At 48.6% G+C, this 17,133-nt stretch overlaps 1 long non-coding RNA gene across 1 annotated transcript; it reads right to left on the bottom strand.

Moving 5' to 3' along the window:
- Positions 1 to 469: 469 nt before the first annotated feature.
- LOC137839960 (uncharacterized) lies at positions 470 to 11,430 on the bottom strand. The gene is made up of 5 exons (XR_011086350.1): positions 11,327 to 11,430; positions 10,979 to 11,149; positions 10,756 to 10,833; positions 767 to 960; positions 470 to 642 (listed from the first exon to the last, which is right to left on the bottom strand). It is a non-coding gene; the product is annotated as an uncharacterized lncRNA (long non-coding RNA).
- Between the last annotated feature and the right edge of the window lie 5,703 nt (positions 11,431 to 17,133).

The following is a 17,133-nucleotide window of genomic DNA, read 5'->3' on the forward strand; positions in this document are numbered from 1 at the left end:
GTCCCGCGAACGAACGTACGCCAGTAGAATGGAAGGCACGGCTGGGCGAGGTGGGGTGGCCGCAAGCCTGGCCCGATGTCTCCGCGCTGGCCCCTCTCCCGCTGCCTCGCAGACCCGCTGCCGACGCATCCCAACAATGCTCCAGGACGGAGCAGTCCGAGCTCACGACGCAGTCCAACCGGGGGAGGAAGAGCAGGCCAGTCCGGCGTCGCTCCATGACGAAGCAGTCCGAGCGCCCTTAATCTCTCCGCACCAAAGTCCAGAACGCCATAAAACCCACTTCCGCCGATGTTGAGCAGAACATGCCCGCCGCACTAGTAGCACGACGTATCACACGAGACGAACATACACAAAACTGCCGGACAAACACTCAGTAAACACTCACAAAACACCGAACGGGACAGAGAGTGGCCGCTGCGTGTGCACGCGCCGCCATCTTGCTCATCGCAAGCAAGCGCAATGGGTGCCTCGCTGGATGGCGCGCATCAAACGTAGCGCAAACCTTCAAGCGTGCCGTCAATAAATTACCAGTTCATTGCGCTCTTCAGAAAGCAGGGCGTTTCGATCCTCCAGTTTCCTGATGACTGCGCTGAGCTCAGCGATTTTCAGATGAAACCTTCGCGTGTCCCGATCCTCCTGAGACTGAAAACGCCCCGCAACACACACACACAACCACTCGTTCAAAGTTCAAAACTGTTTTTGTGCTACCTTCCTCCAGCAACGAACTAAGTCATGCGTACTGCAAGTGTGTGATGAGGTGGCTTACGCTATGAAGAGGATTGCTAGTAGCGCAGTTGACCCCACTTCCAGGGTAGTTTAGGCCCACCCTTTGGGAATCCCTCAGGGCAGCGATCTGCTGCTCGGCAGCCTGAGTCTGCAGCTGAAGGCGGTGGACGTGGCCGGCCCCAGGGATTTATCCAAAACACTAACCGCTCTGTCTTTCAGCTTGATCTCATCCATCTGGATGTACAAACGGGGAGCGCTCAGGCAGGCGGGCAAACTCATTTGCCAGAATTGTGACAAAAACAAAGAGAGCAACCGGCCAATTTTTATCTTGAATCGACTAGAACACCATTGCTGTGACAAAAGCGAAGCGAGCAACCGGACGTTTTCTTCTTGTGAAATAGAATAGAATAGAATGCCTTAGGTGTCATTGCACTGCAGGTATACAACGAAATTGGGAACATAGCCACGCACCGCGCATCTGATCAGTCCTACCAGTCGGCGGATCTCCCTCTCGCAGTCTCTCTTGGTTCGGCTCAGCTCCTCCCGATGCTGGTGATGAGCCGATCGGAGCTCGGCCGCTCGGGACTGCCAGGCCTGCTGGGCCGCTGCCAGGGCTTCTTCCGCGCTCCTGGTGGAGGCGACACCGCTCGGTCTCCCGACACCGCCGCGTCTCCTCCACTTCCGCCAGCAAAGCGCCCCCGCTCCTCACCTGAGCAGACATTGCGCCACATCGGGCCGTTGAGACCGCAACGGAGCGCCGCGACGCTTACTGGGGACAAGCTACACAATACGGTAGCGGCCGCATCGGAGCCCGACGTGGCGTGCGGATAGTCAGACACGGATTGAGCGGATCACCTTGTCCATGGAGCCGTCCCTCAGGCTGAGGACCAAGGCATTCAGTCGCTGGATCTCTCCATCTTTGATTTTGATCACTCTCATCAGCTCCATTTCATGCTGCCGCAGTAATGTCTCCCTGGTAACGGCTAACTCTTTCTGCTTCTCCTCATGGAGTTTGCTTTTGAGTTCCGTCATGGCGGCGGTGGCACGGTGGTGCTCCGCCCGCAGGTCCTGACTTCTCTCTCTCTCCAGACAGCTGACCTGACATGACTTAGACAAACTTTATTGTCATCTTGTCTGCACATGGTGCATACAAAACGAAATTTCGTTGCACACGGCTTACAACAAAGTAGTGATATTGCAGTTGAATAGAAGTAACATATCCTATGAAAATATATATATACATATACTGTATATATATATATATATATATTACAAATAAGTATAAAGTGCAGCAGTGCTAATTATGCAATAGTGCAAGTAGGCAAAACAGTATTCAAGAGTGTGCAGAGGAATGCTAAACCATGTATTCAACTTCTATTTAAAGGGTTTACACAAGTTCAGTAAAGTTGGTAGTGCGAGATAGTGCAAGATAGAGGTCCGTAGTGTCATAAAGTACAGTTCTGTGAATGTGTGATGCAGAGTTCAGTTTAGAGCTCAACAGTTCTAATGTTCAACAGTCTGATGACAGCAGGGAAAAAGCTGTTGCAGAACCTGGTGGACCTGCAGCGGATTGTGCGAAACCTCTTCCCAGAGGGCATGGTGGGGGTGTGATGGGTCATTGATGATGTTACGGGCACGGGACATGCAGCGCTGAGATGAAATGTCCTGAATGGAGGGAAGAGGAGCCCCTATGATCCTCTCTGCTGTCCTCACCACTCTCCTCACGTTCTTCCAATCGGAGGCGGTGCAGCCTCCACACCACACAGAGAGTCAGCTTGTCAGAATGCTCTCTATGGTGCTCCTGTAGAACGTCCTCATGATGGGTGGGGGCAGGTGGGCTCTCCTCATCCTCCGCAGGAAGTACAAGCGCTTCTGTGCCCTCTTGATCAGTGCCGTAGTGTTCATAGTCCAGGTGAGGTCTTCTGTGATGTGGACCCCCAGGAATTTGGTGCTGCTGACCACCTCCACAGCTGAGCTGTTGATGATCAGTGGAGCGTGGTGAGGCTGGTTTTTCCTGAAGTCGACGATGATCTCCTTCATCTTCTCCACATTCAGGATCAGGCTGTTGTCTCTGCACCAGCCCACCAGCTGCTCCACCTCCTCTCTGTAGTCCAGGTCGTTGTTGTCTCTGATGAGCCCCACCACCGTTGTGTCGTCTGCGAACTTCACGATGTGATTGGTGGTGAACCTGGGGACGCAGTCGTGTGTCATCAGGGTGAACAGCAGGGGGCTCAGGACGCAGCCCTGAGGGGAGCCTGTGCTGAGGGTGATGACATCAGAGGTGTTCTGTCCGACCCGGACTGACTGAGGTTTGTTGGTGAGGAAGTCTAGCAGCCAGTTGCGAAGGGGGGTGTTGAAGCCCAGGTGTTCCAATTTTCCTACTAGATGCTGTGGGATGATGGTGTTAAACGCTGAGCTGAAGTCCAGGAACAGCATCCGAACATGGGTGTTCTTCTCCTCCAGGTGAGCCAGGCTCAGGTGAAGAACGGAGGAGATGGCGTCCTGAGTGGAGCGGTTTTGCCGGTCGGCAAACTGGAACGGGTCAAATAATGGGGGGAGTCTGGAAACGATGTGATCTTTAAGCAGCCTTTCGAAGCACTTCATCATGACCGGAGTCAGTGCAACAGGCCGGTAATCATTAAATGAGGTGATTTGAGGTTTCTTCGGCACCGGAATGATGGAGGCAGTCTTAAAGCACGCTGGCACTGTGGCTTGGCCCAGCGAGGTGTTAAAAATGTCTGTGATGACCCCAGCCAGCTGACTTGCACATTCCCTGAACACACGCCCAGGAATGTTGTCGGGGCCAGGGGCCTTACGGGGGTTGACTCTCCTCAGGGTCTTCAACACATCGGCGGAGTCAAGGCAGAGTACCTCCTCTTCCTGATGGGGGACAGTTTTAACTGCTGGAGTGCCGTTTAGTGCCTCGAACCGCCCAAAGAAGTTATTTAGACCATTTAGAAAGTCAGCATCAACTTCACCCACCGGGGGGGGAGGGTGAGTTGTAGTCTGTAATCGCCCGTATGCCTTGCCACATACTCCTGGTGTTGTTGGCGTCGTGGAAACGATCCTGAATTTTTCGACTGTGGTCTCGCTTCGCTACCCTGATGGCACGGTTCAAGTTGGCTCTCGCTGTCCTCAGTGTCTCCTTGTCACCAGACTTGAAGGCAGAGTTCCGCGCTCGTAGCGTTTGACGTACCTCCTCAGTCATCCAGGGTCGTTGGTTGCCCCGGGTGATGATATTCTTAGTGGTGCTGACGTCCTCGGTGCATTTGTTGACGTAGGCTGACACAGTCATGGCACACGCATGTCAAATCTACATCGGGGAAACTGGGAGGGAGGGAGGCAAGCAGGGAGGCAGGCAGGCAGGGAGGCAGGCAGGGAGGCAGGCAGGGAAGCAGGCAGGGAGGAAGGCAGTGTCTGTCTGTTGAGGTTTTCACCTTGTTCTTCTCCTGCTGAAGTTCTAACTGGACGTCCATCAGTTTGGCTCTCAGCTCGTCATTGGCGGCCTGAAAGGCGTCCGTTCGCTCCGCCTTGACCCGCCCTGCCGGAGCTCGTTTGGACATCTCTTACTCGAGTCTCGCCCGGTCGTCAGTCAGAGATCACAACATTTGTACCTGGAGAGCACAAACGCAGCGCTGTTTTCCACTGGCTTCGGACTCAACTTCAATCGGTACCGTAACGTACAACATCATAAACATAGATCTAGCTTGACTTATTCATTGAATAAATGCATTTGGTTATTCAAAACTGCATCACGCAACATAGCGTGACCGAGACGGCCGTTATCCACCTGCGTGAAGTTATTTGGTGAAATGAATGAGATGTTTAAGACACCATCGTTCTGTCTCTATGTAGATGAAGGGAAATAATCGATTGCTGAAGGTCCAAAGGTGTTGTGATAAAAAATAAAAATATTAGTGACATATTTGTGATAAACATATTAGGCAGGATAATCACATATGTTAACTTGACTGCCCACACTGTATTTATTTATGGTTATTTGTTAAATCGAGTACTGTTAGACATGAAATAGGAAGTGTTTAACATAAATGGACGACGAAAGGGGTACTCACCATTGTAGCTCCTGCTGGTCAATGATACGAGCCTCTTCTTGCAGTGGAAAACATACAGCCAACAAACACCGTGGAACCTAAAGGAAGGAAATTAAACATTAACATTTAGCCTCAACCAACATTCACAGATACAACGCAACGCAAACTACACAAACGTAAATCTTTTTAAACACAATGAGTTGTACTTACCGTGTACGCTCTAGACGGTCCACTTGCAAGCAGAAAATAAAGATATTTCTGTTGATAATCGTCGTGTTTGTATCCGTTGTCTCGCTCAAGGCCATTGCGCCCACAGATTTGAATTTTGGCGAGAGTTCAGCCTATTGACGTCATTTCCGCGGTGTAATACCCGCATATCTGAAACGGCAAAGTTTAGAGTAGAGTTAAATAAAGTTTTTAATCAACGCAATAATTTACAAACGTTGACCAGTCGAAATAATCGTCGAAATTTGGCGTCTGTGGCTGGAAGCAGACGCCGAGTTCGACGTTCCTCCCAAATGCCACACTCCCTCGCTTTTCAGGGCTACAAAAAAACATATTTTTCAAAACAATGAGTTGTAATTACCTTGTACGCTCTAGAGGGTCAAGTTGCAAGCTGAAAACAAAAATATTTGTCTTGTTAGTCGCCGTGTTACTAACCGCTGTGTCTTGTTTGCCAGCATTGCCGCTTTCCTACTTCCTGTTGCAAGCCACGCCCACGGATTATAATTTTGCCGTGAGTTCCGCCTATTGACGTCATGTCCGCGTCGCATGACTGCGACGTAATATTATCTAAAACTGTTTGTGCGGCATGGTGTTGTTCTGTGCGGTATTGTGTTATTCTGTGCGGCGTCGTGTTGTTCTGTGCGGCGTAGTGTTGTTCAGTGCGGCGTCGTGTTGTTCAGTGCGGCATGTTGTTGTTCAGTGCGGCATGTTGTTGTTCAGTGCGGCATGGTGTTGTTCACTGCGGCATGGTGTTGTTAAGTGCGGCATGGTGTTGTTCAGTGCGGCATGGTGTTGTTCAGTGCGGCATGGTGTTGTTCAGTGCGGGATGGTGTTGTTCAGTGCGGCATGGTGTTGTTCAGTGCGGCATGGTGTTGTTCAGTGCGGCATGGTGTTGTTCAGTGCGGCATGGTGTTGTTCAGTGCGGCATGGTGTTGTTCAGTGCGGCATAATATTGTTCAGTGCGGCGTAATGTTGTTCAGTGGGGCATGGTGTTGTTCAGTGCGGCATGGTGTTGTTCAGTGCGGCATGGTGTTGTTCAGTGCGACATGATGTTGTTCAGTGCGGCATAATGTTGTTCAGTGCGGCATAATGTTGTTCAGTGCGGCATAATGTTGTTCAGTGCGGCATAATGTTGTTCAGTGCGGCATGGTGTTGTTCAGTGCGGGATGGTGTTGTTCAGTGCGGCATAATGTTGTTCAGTGCGGCATAATGTTGTTCAGTGCGGCATAATGTTGTTCAGTGCGGCATGGTGTTGTTCAGTGCGGGATGGTGTTGTTCAGTGCGGCATGGTGTTGTTCAGTGCGGCATGGTGTTGTTCAGTGCGGCATAATGTTGTTCAGCGCGGCATAATGTTGTTCAGCGCGGCATAATGTTGTTCAGTGCGGCATAATGTTGTTCAGTGCGGCATAATGTTGTTCAGTGCGGCATAATGTTGTTCAGTGCGGTATAATGTTGTTCAGTGCGGCATAATGTTGTTCAGTGCGGCATGGTGTTGTTCAGTGCGGGATGGTGTTGTTCAGTGCGGCATGGTGTTGTTCAGTGCGGCATGGTGTTGTTCAGTGCGGCATGGTGTTGTTCAGTGCGGCATTGAGTTGTTCAGTGCGGCATTGTGTTGTTCAGTGCGGCATTGTGTTGTTCAGTGCGGCATGGTGTTGTTCAGTGCGGCATGGTGTAGTTCAGTGCGGCATGGTGTAGTTCAGTGCGGCATGGTGTTGTTCAGTGCGGCATGGTGTTGTTCAGTGCGGGATGGTGTTGTTCAGTGCGGGATGGTGTTGTTCAGTGCGGGATGGTGTTGTTCAGTTTGGCATGGTGTTGTTCAGTGCGGCATGGTGTTGTTCAGTGCGGCATGGTGTTGTTCAGTGCGGCATGGTGTTGTTCAGTGCGGCATGGTGTTGTTAAGTGCGGCATGGTGTTGTTCAGTGCGGCATGGTGTTGTTCAGTGCGGCATGGTGTTGTTCAGTGCGGGATGGTGTTGTTCAGTGCGGCATGGTGTTGTTCAGTGCGGCATGGTGTTGTTCAGTGCGGCATGGTGTTGTTCAGTGCGGCATGGTGTTGTTCAGTGCGGCATGGTGTTGTTCAGTGCGGCATAATATTGTTCAGTGTGGCGTAATGTTGTTCAGTGGGGCATGGTGTTGTTCAGTGCGGCATGGTGTTGTTCAGTGCGGCATGGTGTTGTTCAGTGCGACATGATGTTGTTCAGTGCGGCATAATGTTGTTCAGTGCGGCATAATGTTGTTCAGTGCGGCATAATGTTGTTCAGTGCGGCATGGTGTTGTTTAGTGCGGGATGGTGTTGTTCAGTGCGGCATGGTGTTGTTTAGTGCGGCATGGTGTTGTTCAGTGCGGCATGGTGTTGTTCAGTGCGGCATGGTGTTGTTCAGTGCGGCATGGTGTTGTTCAGTGCGGGATGGTGTTCAGTGCGGCATGGTGTTCAGTGCGGCATAATGTTGTTCAGTGCGGCATAATGTTGTTCAGTGCGGCATGGTGTTGTTCAGTGCGGCATAATGTTGTTCAGTGCGGCATAATGTTGTTCAGTGCGGTATATTGTTGTTCAGTGGGGCATAATGTTGTTCAGTGCGGCATGGTGTTGTTCAGTGCGGGATGGTGTTGTTCAGTGCGGCATGGTGTTGTTCAGTGTGGCATGGTGTTGTTCAGTGCGGCATGGTGTTGTTCAGTGCGGCATTGTGTTGTTCAGTGCGGCATTGTGTTGTTCAGTGCGGCATGGTGTTGTTCAGTGCGGCATGGTGTAGTTCAGTGCGGCATGGTGTAGTTCAGTGCGGCATGGTGTTGTTCAGTGCGGCATGGTGTTGTTCAGTGCGAGATGGTGTTGTTCAGTGCGGGATGGTGTTGTTCAGTGCGGGATGGTGTTGTTCAGTGCGGGATGGTGTTGTTCAGTTTGGCATGGTGTTGTTAAGTGCGGCATGGTGTTGTTCAGTGCGGCATGGTGCTGTTCAGTGCGGGATGGTGTTGTTCAGTCCGGGATGGTGTTGTTCAGTGCGGGATGGTGTTGTTCAGTGCGGCATGGTGTTCTTCAGTGCGGCATGGTGTTGTTCGGCATGGTGTTGTTCAGTGCGGCATGGTGTTGTTCAGTGCGGCATGGTGTTGTTCAGTGCGGGATGGTGTTCAGTGCGGGATGGTGTTGTTCAGTGCGGGATGGTGTTGTTCAGTGCGGCATGGTGTTGTTCAGTGCGGCATGGTGTTGTTCAGTGCGGCATAATGTTGTTCAGTGCGGCATAGTGTTGTTCAGTGCGGCATGGTGTTGTTCAGTGCGGCATGGTGTTGTTCAGTGCGGCATGGTGTTGTTCAGTGCGGCATGGTGTTGTTCAGTGCGGCATGGTGTTGTTCAGTGCGGCATGGTGTTGTTCAGTGCGGCATGGTGTTGTTCAGTGCGGCATGGTGTTGTTCAGTGCGGGATGGTGTTGTTCAGTGCGGGATGGTGTTGTTCAGTGCGGCATGGTCTTCAGTGCGGCATAATGTTGTTCAGTGCGGCATAATGTTGTTCAGTGCGGCATGGTGTTGTTCAGTGCGGCATAATGTTGTTCAGTGCGGCATAATGTTGTTCAGTGCGGTATAATGTTGTTCAGTGCGGCATAATGTTGTTCAGTGCTGCATGGTGTTGTTCAGTGCGGTATAATGTTGTTCAGTGCGGCATAATGTTGTTCAGTGCTGCATGGTGTTGTTCAGTGCGGCATGGTGTTGTTCGGTGCGGCATGGTGTTGTTCAGTGCGGCATGGTGTTGTTCAGTGCGGTATCGTGTTGTTCAGTGCGGTATCGTGTTGTTCAGTGCGGTATCGTGTTGTTCAGTCCGGTATCGTGTTGTTCAGTGCGGTATCGTGTTGTTCAGTGCGGTATCGTGTTGTTCAGTGCGGTATCGTGTTGTTCAGTGCGGTATCGTTGTGTTGTTCGTATTGGGTTGTGTTGTTCGTAATGTGTTGTGTTGTTTGTATTGTGTTGTTGGTATTGTGTTGTGTTGTTCGTATTTTGTTGTGTTGTTCATATTGTGTTGAGTTGTTCATATTGTGTTGAGTTGTTCGTATTGTGTTGTGTTGTTCGTATTGTGTTGCCTCTAACACTTAGCTTCTAACACTTAGCCTCTAGCACCTAGAAGGTAAATAAATAGGAAGGAAGGACTCACCGGTGACGTCGTCGCCCACGTCCAAGCGTTGTACTTTGTATTTTCATCCTTCTGACAGTGGAAAACATATAGCCAACAAACACCGTGGAACCTAAACGAATGAAAGAAAACTATCCTTTGGCCACAACCAACATTCACAGATACAACACAATGTGACGTGCGGTGTTGAGGTTAAAGGTTGAGTGAAGGGCCCTCGTTTTAAACTACTTTTTTGAAAAGGAGTGGGAACAAGTAAGACGTATTTAATTTATTTATTGGGAAGTAGTAAGACTTATTAAATTTATTTAATCTACTTTTCTTCCCAGGCAAAATTTGATGTGCTGCAATTCCAAATTTCCAAAGTGAATGAAGGAATGAAATCCTTTAAATTATGATTTTGTATAAATACTAGGCATAAACACAAAATCTACGGCACAAAATGGGCAGATTTTACTTGTTTGAAAAGGACTGGTTACAAGACAGACTTTTTTAATTTATTTAATGGGAAGAAGACTTATTTAGTTTAATTGATCTATTTTTGTTCCCTGGCAAAATTCGATTTGCTGCAATTCCAAATTTCCAAAGTGAATGAAGGAATGAAGTCGTTTAAATTATGATTTTGTATAAATACTAGGCATAGACACAAAATCTACGGCACAAAACGGGCAGACTTTACTTGTTTGAAGAGGACTGGTTGCAAGACAGACTTTTCTGATTTATTTAATGGGAAGAAGACTTATTTAGTTTATTTAATCTCTTTTTGTTGCCTGGCAAAATTGGATTTGCTGAAATTGTATTTTGCCAAATCTTGACTTGAGACCTGATAGGAAGTATTAAACGCTCAGTTAAATCGATACAAGTTGGTAATAAGAGCGAGTAATGTTGGTTGAAGCGATGAATGAAGGTTAAAAGCAATTTAAATTATGACTTTGTATAAATACTAGATATTAACAGAACATCTACTGCGCAAAATGGGCAGAGTTTACTTGTTTGAGAAGGAGTGGCTTATTTAAGTCTAAGATTTATTTAATCTGTTTGTTCCCAGGCAAAATTTGATGTGATGCAATTCCAAATTTCACCACATGATGGTGCCAAATTTTGACTTCATAGGACATATTCAACACTTAACTATTATGTTCAAGGTAATCAGATTTGTTTATTATTCTAATGGCCTTTTCAAAACTATTCTGGATTACTACTTTGGATCTATTCTACATTACTTGGCAACAACATACTCTGTAACAGATTAGGCAGTATAATCACATATGTTAACTTGAGAGTGCCCACACTCAATCTACTTATCGTGATGTGTTAAATCAATTACTGTTAGACATTATTATTCTGATAATCTACCAAATCTTTGAATTGAAGAATTTGTGATTTAATTAATAGCTTGTTGTTATGTTCAGGGTAATCAGACTTGTATATAATTCTAATGGCCTTCTTTTGAAAACTATTCTGAATTACAACTTTGGATCTTATATTACTTTGCAACAATATACTCGGTGACAGATTAGGCAGTATAATCACATATGTTAACTTCAGTGCCCACACTGTATTTATTTATGGTTATTTGTTAAATCAAGTACTGTTAGACATGAAATAGGAAGTGTTTAACATAAATGTTATGGCTACTCACCGTTGTAGCTCGCTCCTGGTCAATGATATGAGCCTCTTCTTGCAGTGGAAAACTTGCAGCCAACAAACACCGTGGAACCTAAAGGAATGAAATTAAACATTAACATTTCGCCTGGACCAATATTCACACGTACAACGCAACGCGGCTACACTTCTGCTAGCGCCTCAGCTACACGTTGCTATTACAAACGTAAATATCTTTAAACACAATGAGTGTTACTTACCGTGTACGCTGTAGACGGTCCAGTTGCAAGCAGAAAATAAAGATATTTCTGTTGATATTCGTCGTTGCTCAGTGGCTCACGGCCATCGCGCCAACAGATTTGAATTTTGGTGGAAGTTCAGCCAATTACGTCATATCCGCGGCACATGACTGCGACGTAATACCCGCTTATCTGAAACGGCAGTTAAAAGTAGAGTTACATCAAGTTTTCTTTTTTAATCAACGCAATCATTTACAACCGTTGACCAGAAAGAATCGTCGAAATTCGACGTTCCCCCCAAACGCCACACTCACTCGCTTTTCAGGGCAACAAAAGTACTTCTTTTTAAAAACGATGAGTTGTACTTACCGTGTACGCTCTGGACGGTCCAGTTGCAAGCAGAAAATAAAAATATTTCTCTCGTTAGTCGTATGTTACCATCCGCTGTGTCTTTGTCAACATCGCCATTTTCCTACTTCCTGTTGCGAGCCACGCCCACGGATTTAAATTCTGGCGGAAGAGCCCGCCCATTGGCGTCGTTTTCGCGTATAGCAAATCCGATTGGTTGGGAAGGGGGCGCGGTTATGCAGCCGAGGGGTCCTGTGATCGGTGGGATGTAAAGTAGGCGTCGACGTCACGTCCGCGTCACGTGACCACGACGTGGCAGACGTCATATAGCAACCGCTGTTTTGTTTAGTAGACTTACAGTTGTTATGCATTGACATAATGGCGCACACTCCAAATAGATTTAAATAAATTAAATAATTCTTCTGCCCACTCCCTTTTAAACAAGTTAACTCTCCCCGCGGATTTGAATTCCTGGACTATGAACACTACGGCACTGGTCAAGAGGGCACAGAAGCGCTTGTACTTCCTGCGGAGGATGAGGAGAGCCCACCTGCCCCCACCCATCATAAGGACGTTCTACAGGAGCACCATAGAGAGCATTCTGACAAGCTGACTCTCTGTGTGGTGTGGAGGCTGCACCGCCTCCGATTGGAAGAACGTGAGGAGAGTGGTGAGGACAGCAGAGAGGTTCATAGGGGCTCCTCTTCCCTCCATTCAGGACATTTCATCTCAGCGCTGCATGTCCCGTCCCCGTAACATCATCAATGACCCATCACACCCCCACCATGGACTGTTCTCCCTGCTGCCCTCTGGGAAGAGGTTTCGCACAATCCGCTGCAGGTCCACCAGGTTCTGCAACAGCTTTTTCCCTGCTGTCATCAGACTGTTGAACACTAGAACTGTTGAGCTCTAAACTGAACTCTGCATCACACATTCACAGAACTGTACTTTATGACACTACGGACCTCTATCTTGCACTATCTCGCACTACCAACTTTACTGAACTTGTGTAAACCCTTTAAATAGAAGTTTAATACATGGTTTAGCATTCCTCTGCACACTCTTGAATACTGTTTTGCCTACTTGCACTATTGCATAATTAGCACTGCAAGTTTGTCTAAGTCTAAGTCATGTCAGGTCAGCTGTCTGGAGAGAGAGAGAAGTCAGGACCTGCGGGCGGAGCACCACCGTGCCACCGCCGCCATGACGGAACTCAAAAGCAAACTCCATGAGGAGAAGCAGAAAGAGTTAGCCGTTACCAGGGAGACATTACTGCGGCAGCATGAAATGGAGCTGATGAGAGTGATCAAAATCAAAGATGGAGAGATCCAGCGACTGAATGCCTTGGTCCTCAGCCTGAGGGACGGCTCCATGGACAAGGTGATCCGCTCAATCCGTGTCTGACTATCCGCACGCCACGTCGGGCTCCGATGCGGCCGCTACCGTATTGTGTAGCTTGTCCCCAGTAAGCGTCGCGGCGCTCCGTTGCGGTCTCAACGGCCCGATGTGGCGCAATGTCTGCTCAGGTGAGGAGCGGGGGCGCTTTGCTGGCGGAAGTGGAGGAGACGCGGCGGTGTCGGGAGACCGAGCGGTGTCGCCTCCACCAGGAGCGCGGAAGAAGCCCTGGCAGCGGCCCAGCAGGCCTGGCAGTCCCGAGCGGCCGAGCTCCGATCGGCTCATCACCAGCATCGGGAGGAGCTGAGCCGAACCAAGAGGGACTGCGAGAGGGAGATCCGCCGACTGGTAGGACTGATCAGATGCGCGGTGCGTGGCTATGTTCCCAATTTCGTTGTATACCTGCAATGCAATGACACCTAAGGCATTCTATTCTATTCTATTTCACAAGAAGAAAACGTCCGGTTGCTCGCTTCGCTTTTGTCACAGCAATGGTGTTCTAGTCGATTCAAGATAAAAATTGGCCGGTTGCTCTCTTTGTTTTTGTCACAATTCTGGCAAATGAGTTTGCCCGCCTGCCTGAGCGCTCCCCGTTTGTACATCCAGATGGATGAGATCAAGCTGAAAGACAGAGCGATTAGTGTTTTGGATAAATCCCTGGGGCCGGCCACGTCCACCGCCTTCAGCTGCAGACTCAGGCTGCCGAGCAGCAGATCGCTGCCCTGAGGGATTCCCAAAGGGCGGGCCTAAACTACCCTGGAAGTGGGGTCAACGGCGCTACTAGCAATCCTCTTCATAGCGTAAGCCACCTCATCACACACTTGCAGTACGCATGACTTAGTTCGTTGCTGGAGGAAGGTAGCACAAAAACAACTTTGAACGAGTGGTTGTGTGTGTGTGTTGCGGGGCGTTTTCAGTCTCAGGAGGATCGGGACACGCGAAGGTTTCATCTGAAAATCGCTGAGCTCAGCACAGTCATCAGGAAACTGGAGGATCGAAACGCCCTGCTTTCTGAAGAGCGCAATGAACTGGTAATTTATTGACGGCACGCTTGAAGGTTTGCGCTACGTTTGATGCGCGCCATCCAGCGAGGCACCCATTGCGCTTACTTATTAGTTGAGCGGCGCGGCGAGTCGGTTGCCTGGTAGATGTCTTTTATTGGGAGCCAAAGCCACGATTCCGTTCAAACCGATGCAAAAGGAATGGATACGTTCTGGCCCGCGTGTTGTGCGTCTTTCGCATCCCGCACTTCATGCTTGCAGCTTAAGCGACTGAGAGAAACAGAAAGCCAGTTTCTGCCACTCCTGTACAAAAACAAACGCCTGAGCAGGAAGAATGAAGAACTCTCGCTGGTGCTGTGTCGCCTTGAAAACAAAGTGCGCTTTGTCACCCAGGAGAACGAGGAGATGGCAAGCTTGGTAAGTCGACGCGGACAACGGCGGCGTGCCAACAGAGTCCACTGCATTTGTGTTCCACAGAGAAGGCCTAGTTCGCTCAATGACCTGGAGCGCGGTTGCGGCCAGCAGGACGGTGAAATGGAGTTCCTTCAAGTTGTGGAGCAGCGGCACATCATCGACGACTTGTCCAAGGTCTTCAGGCAGGCGACTCGGTGCACGTACGGCAGCGCCGCGCTCGCTCGCTGTCGCCAGGAAACCTTTTCCGTCCAAAGCTTGGCCGGCGGCCGCCATCCAATAAATTGGCCCCTTAAATTCCGACCTTTCAAGCAGGAGCATTGTGCGCACGCGTTTGAACACGCTTTAGACTTGTTTTGCCGTTTTCAGCAGCTCAAAGCTCCCGTTTTGTCAGCGCCTTTGCCACTCGCTGTGCGCTGAAAACGACGGACTCGCCCGGCTGCTCAGCCCGTCAACCATGAGCCGCGAGCGCGACGTCATTGTCCGTAGGCAGCTAGTGGCAAAATGCACCCTGTTAGAGTTGCGCTCGCTCCAACTTATTTTGCAAGAACCACACGGGAGACAAGTAAGTTCTTTTGGACACCTGCAGGTGGAGAGTCCATCCGTTGTACGAATGAAGTCTGACTCTCGGCTCCTGCACGAGCATTTTTATTAAGAGAAACAGGGTGGGTGTAAGAGTGGATTGAATAGAGAAAGCCCTTGACCTCTAGTCAAAACATAGCAAGGGATGTTTTACGACTTTGTGTAGGAAGGGATAAGCGATAGGGATAAATAAGGGATAAATAATATTATTTATTACAGGTTGCAGTCAAAGTCAAAGCAACATAATCATACGATAAAGATAATCTGGAAAACCCTGACACACCCTGTAGTTGTCACTTTTGGAAAAGACGAGCGTCCCTCCAATCATCGCCGGTGACGGGTTTTTCAGGCTCTGGAGACAGGAGCTCATGTCAGAAATGTCATCGTGAGTCGCGTTTGTTTCTGCGCCGGAGCCGTTCGTTCCCTTTGCATCCAAAGAATCTCAAAGGCGGATTATTTGTGTCGACAGGAGAGAGATTTGCTGCTACGATACCGACGTCGAGAATCTCTGAGGAGGAACAAAGCGTGAGGTCCTGCAAGGTGAGTCTGTTTGTTTGCGGCTGCTTGGTGTTGCGCAAGATGAAATGGCCTTTTTCACGCTATCGTTCCTCTCGTCGATTCATTCATTTTTTTGGTCTTCAGTTTGTTCAGAGAGATGTTTGCTTCCGCGCCCGCAGGTCATCGAAACATTTTACGGCTACGACGAAGACGTGTTGGTGGACTCGGACGGATCGTCCTTGTCTTTTCACACCGACAGAACCCCCGACACGGAACCCGAAGAGGTAGCCCGCCATTTCTGCCAGCGTATTGGCGCCAAACATTCCTCTTCAGCCTGGAATCGGACTCGTCTTTGCGTCGCGGGTGCTTTGTCGCCGGTCTGACTGATTCTGGTACTAGTGCTGTGTTGCATTGGTGTGTGCATGAGGAGGCGGAGCTTCGCTACCGCCAGCTGACGCAAGAATATCAAGCGCTGCAACGAGCCTACGCTCTGCTAGCCCAGACCAGCGGAGGGGACTACGACGCCGAGAAGGAGATCAAGGTGGCGCCCCTTCCCGCAACCCCCGGCCGGGTCGCAGCCTCCCCGTTCTCACCCAGCCTCGGGTGTTCTCTGGTCTGAAAGGAGGAGGAGGAGCCTCCCTCCTCCTCCTTTCAGACCAGAGAAAAGCTGATGATAGTGTCAAACGCACCTCTTTCAATAAGGTGCCCCCGGCTTCCCGGTAACGGGTTTGTCTTAGCCGGGTTCGGAGATTCGTCCGTAATCTAACCACCCGAGTTAAATTAACTCCACCGGAATCAATCTAATTTCTGTACGACGCCAATCCCTCTCAAGTCACCCTAAGCTCGAGCCGAGTAACTCAATTCGAGGCAAGACTTCGAAGTGACCGCATCGTATTGATGGCTCCCCGCTAATGTTTGAAGTTCTTATTATGTTACGGATATTTTTAGATGTCTTTGTTAAGACCTCAGGGATTCGTTTGTATAGCGCACCCTAGCACTAGTTTTGCCGAAGTAAATGTTGATATGGGTCCGTTCTACTTGGTCGCTCAAGCAGCGAGCCGACCAACTTGTTTATTCGAAAGAGAATCGAATTAATAAAAGTGTGACAATAATAGCATTTAAGGAGAAAATTAATGCACTTTACGTTATTAATTCAAACTTCTTATATGTAGATCTAGCACTTAACTGTCGGCGTGCTTCACCCCACTTGATTGCTTTAAAAAGAATAACAACTTTCTTAAAACGAATAAAAATGTCTTACTCTATTTAGATTTGCCCAGTAATTAATTTGGAAGGCAAGTCTATTTTTCGATCGTGTCCTGTTTAACTTTTGACGCGGCCCGACAAAATTAAGAACTGGGCCGCGCCCGACGGACAATCGAAATACTTTTATCCTTCACCAACTCAAATGATCTATTTTAACCATCGTCGTTATTTTATTTAGAGGAAGTAAATTTTCAAACGAATTCACTTTTGACGAAATTCACTCTTCCCTTAAATATCTACGAAAGTTATTTAATTCTCTAACATGTTCGGAGTTACTTTTTACGCGGCCCGTCAAAAGGGGAAACGGGCCTGCGCCCTTCAAATAATTAAATTACTTTCAGTTCTACACCAAACCGATAATCCGATTCAAACACTTCCGTTAATTTATTCAGACGAAGCAAACTTTCAAACGGATTGAAATTCACTCGTGTCTCAAATAACTACGAAAGTTATTCAATTCTCTAAAATTGTCTGATGTTACTTTTATTTATTACGGTCCTATGTTATACCATAATAACCCCCCGCACATTAATCAAATTGTCAAATCAACCCCGAACCATCGATTGTACATTCAGTACAAATCAGCGCACAACAAAGTAGATGAATATACACAACACATTTATTGAAGAAACATGAAATAGAATTACAAATCTTAATCACTCCAGAAACCGAACA

This window comes from Syngnathus scovelli, unplaced genomic scaffold (assembly GCF_024217435.2).
Source record: "Syngnathus scovelli strain Florida unplaced genomic scaffold, RoL_Ssco_1.2 HiC_scaffold_28, whole genome shotgun sequence".
Classification (NCBI taxonomy): Eukaryota; Metazoa; Chordata; class Actinopteri; order Syngnathiformes; family Syngnathidae; genus Syngnathus; species Syngnathus scovelli.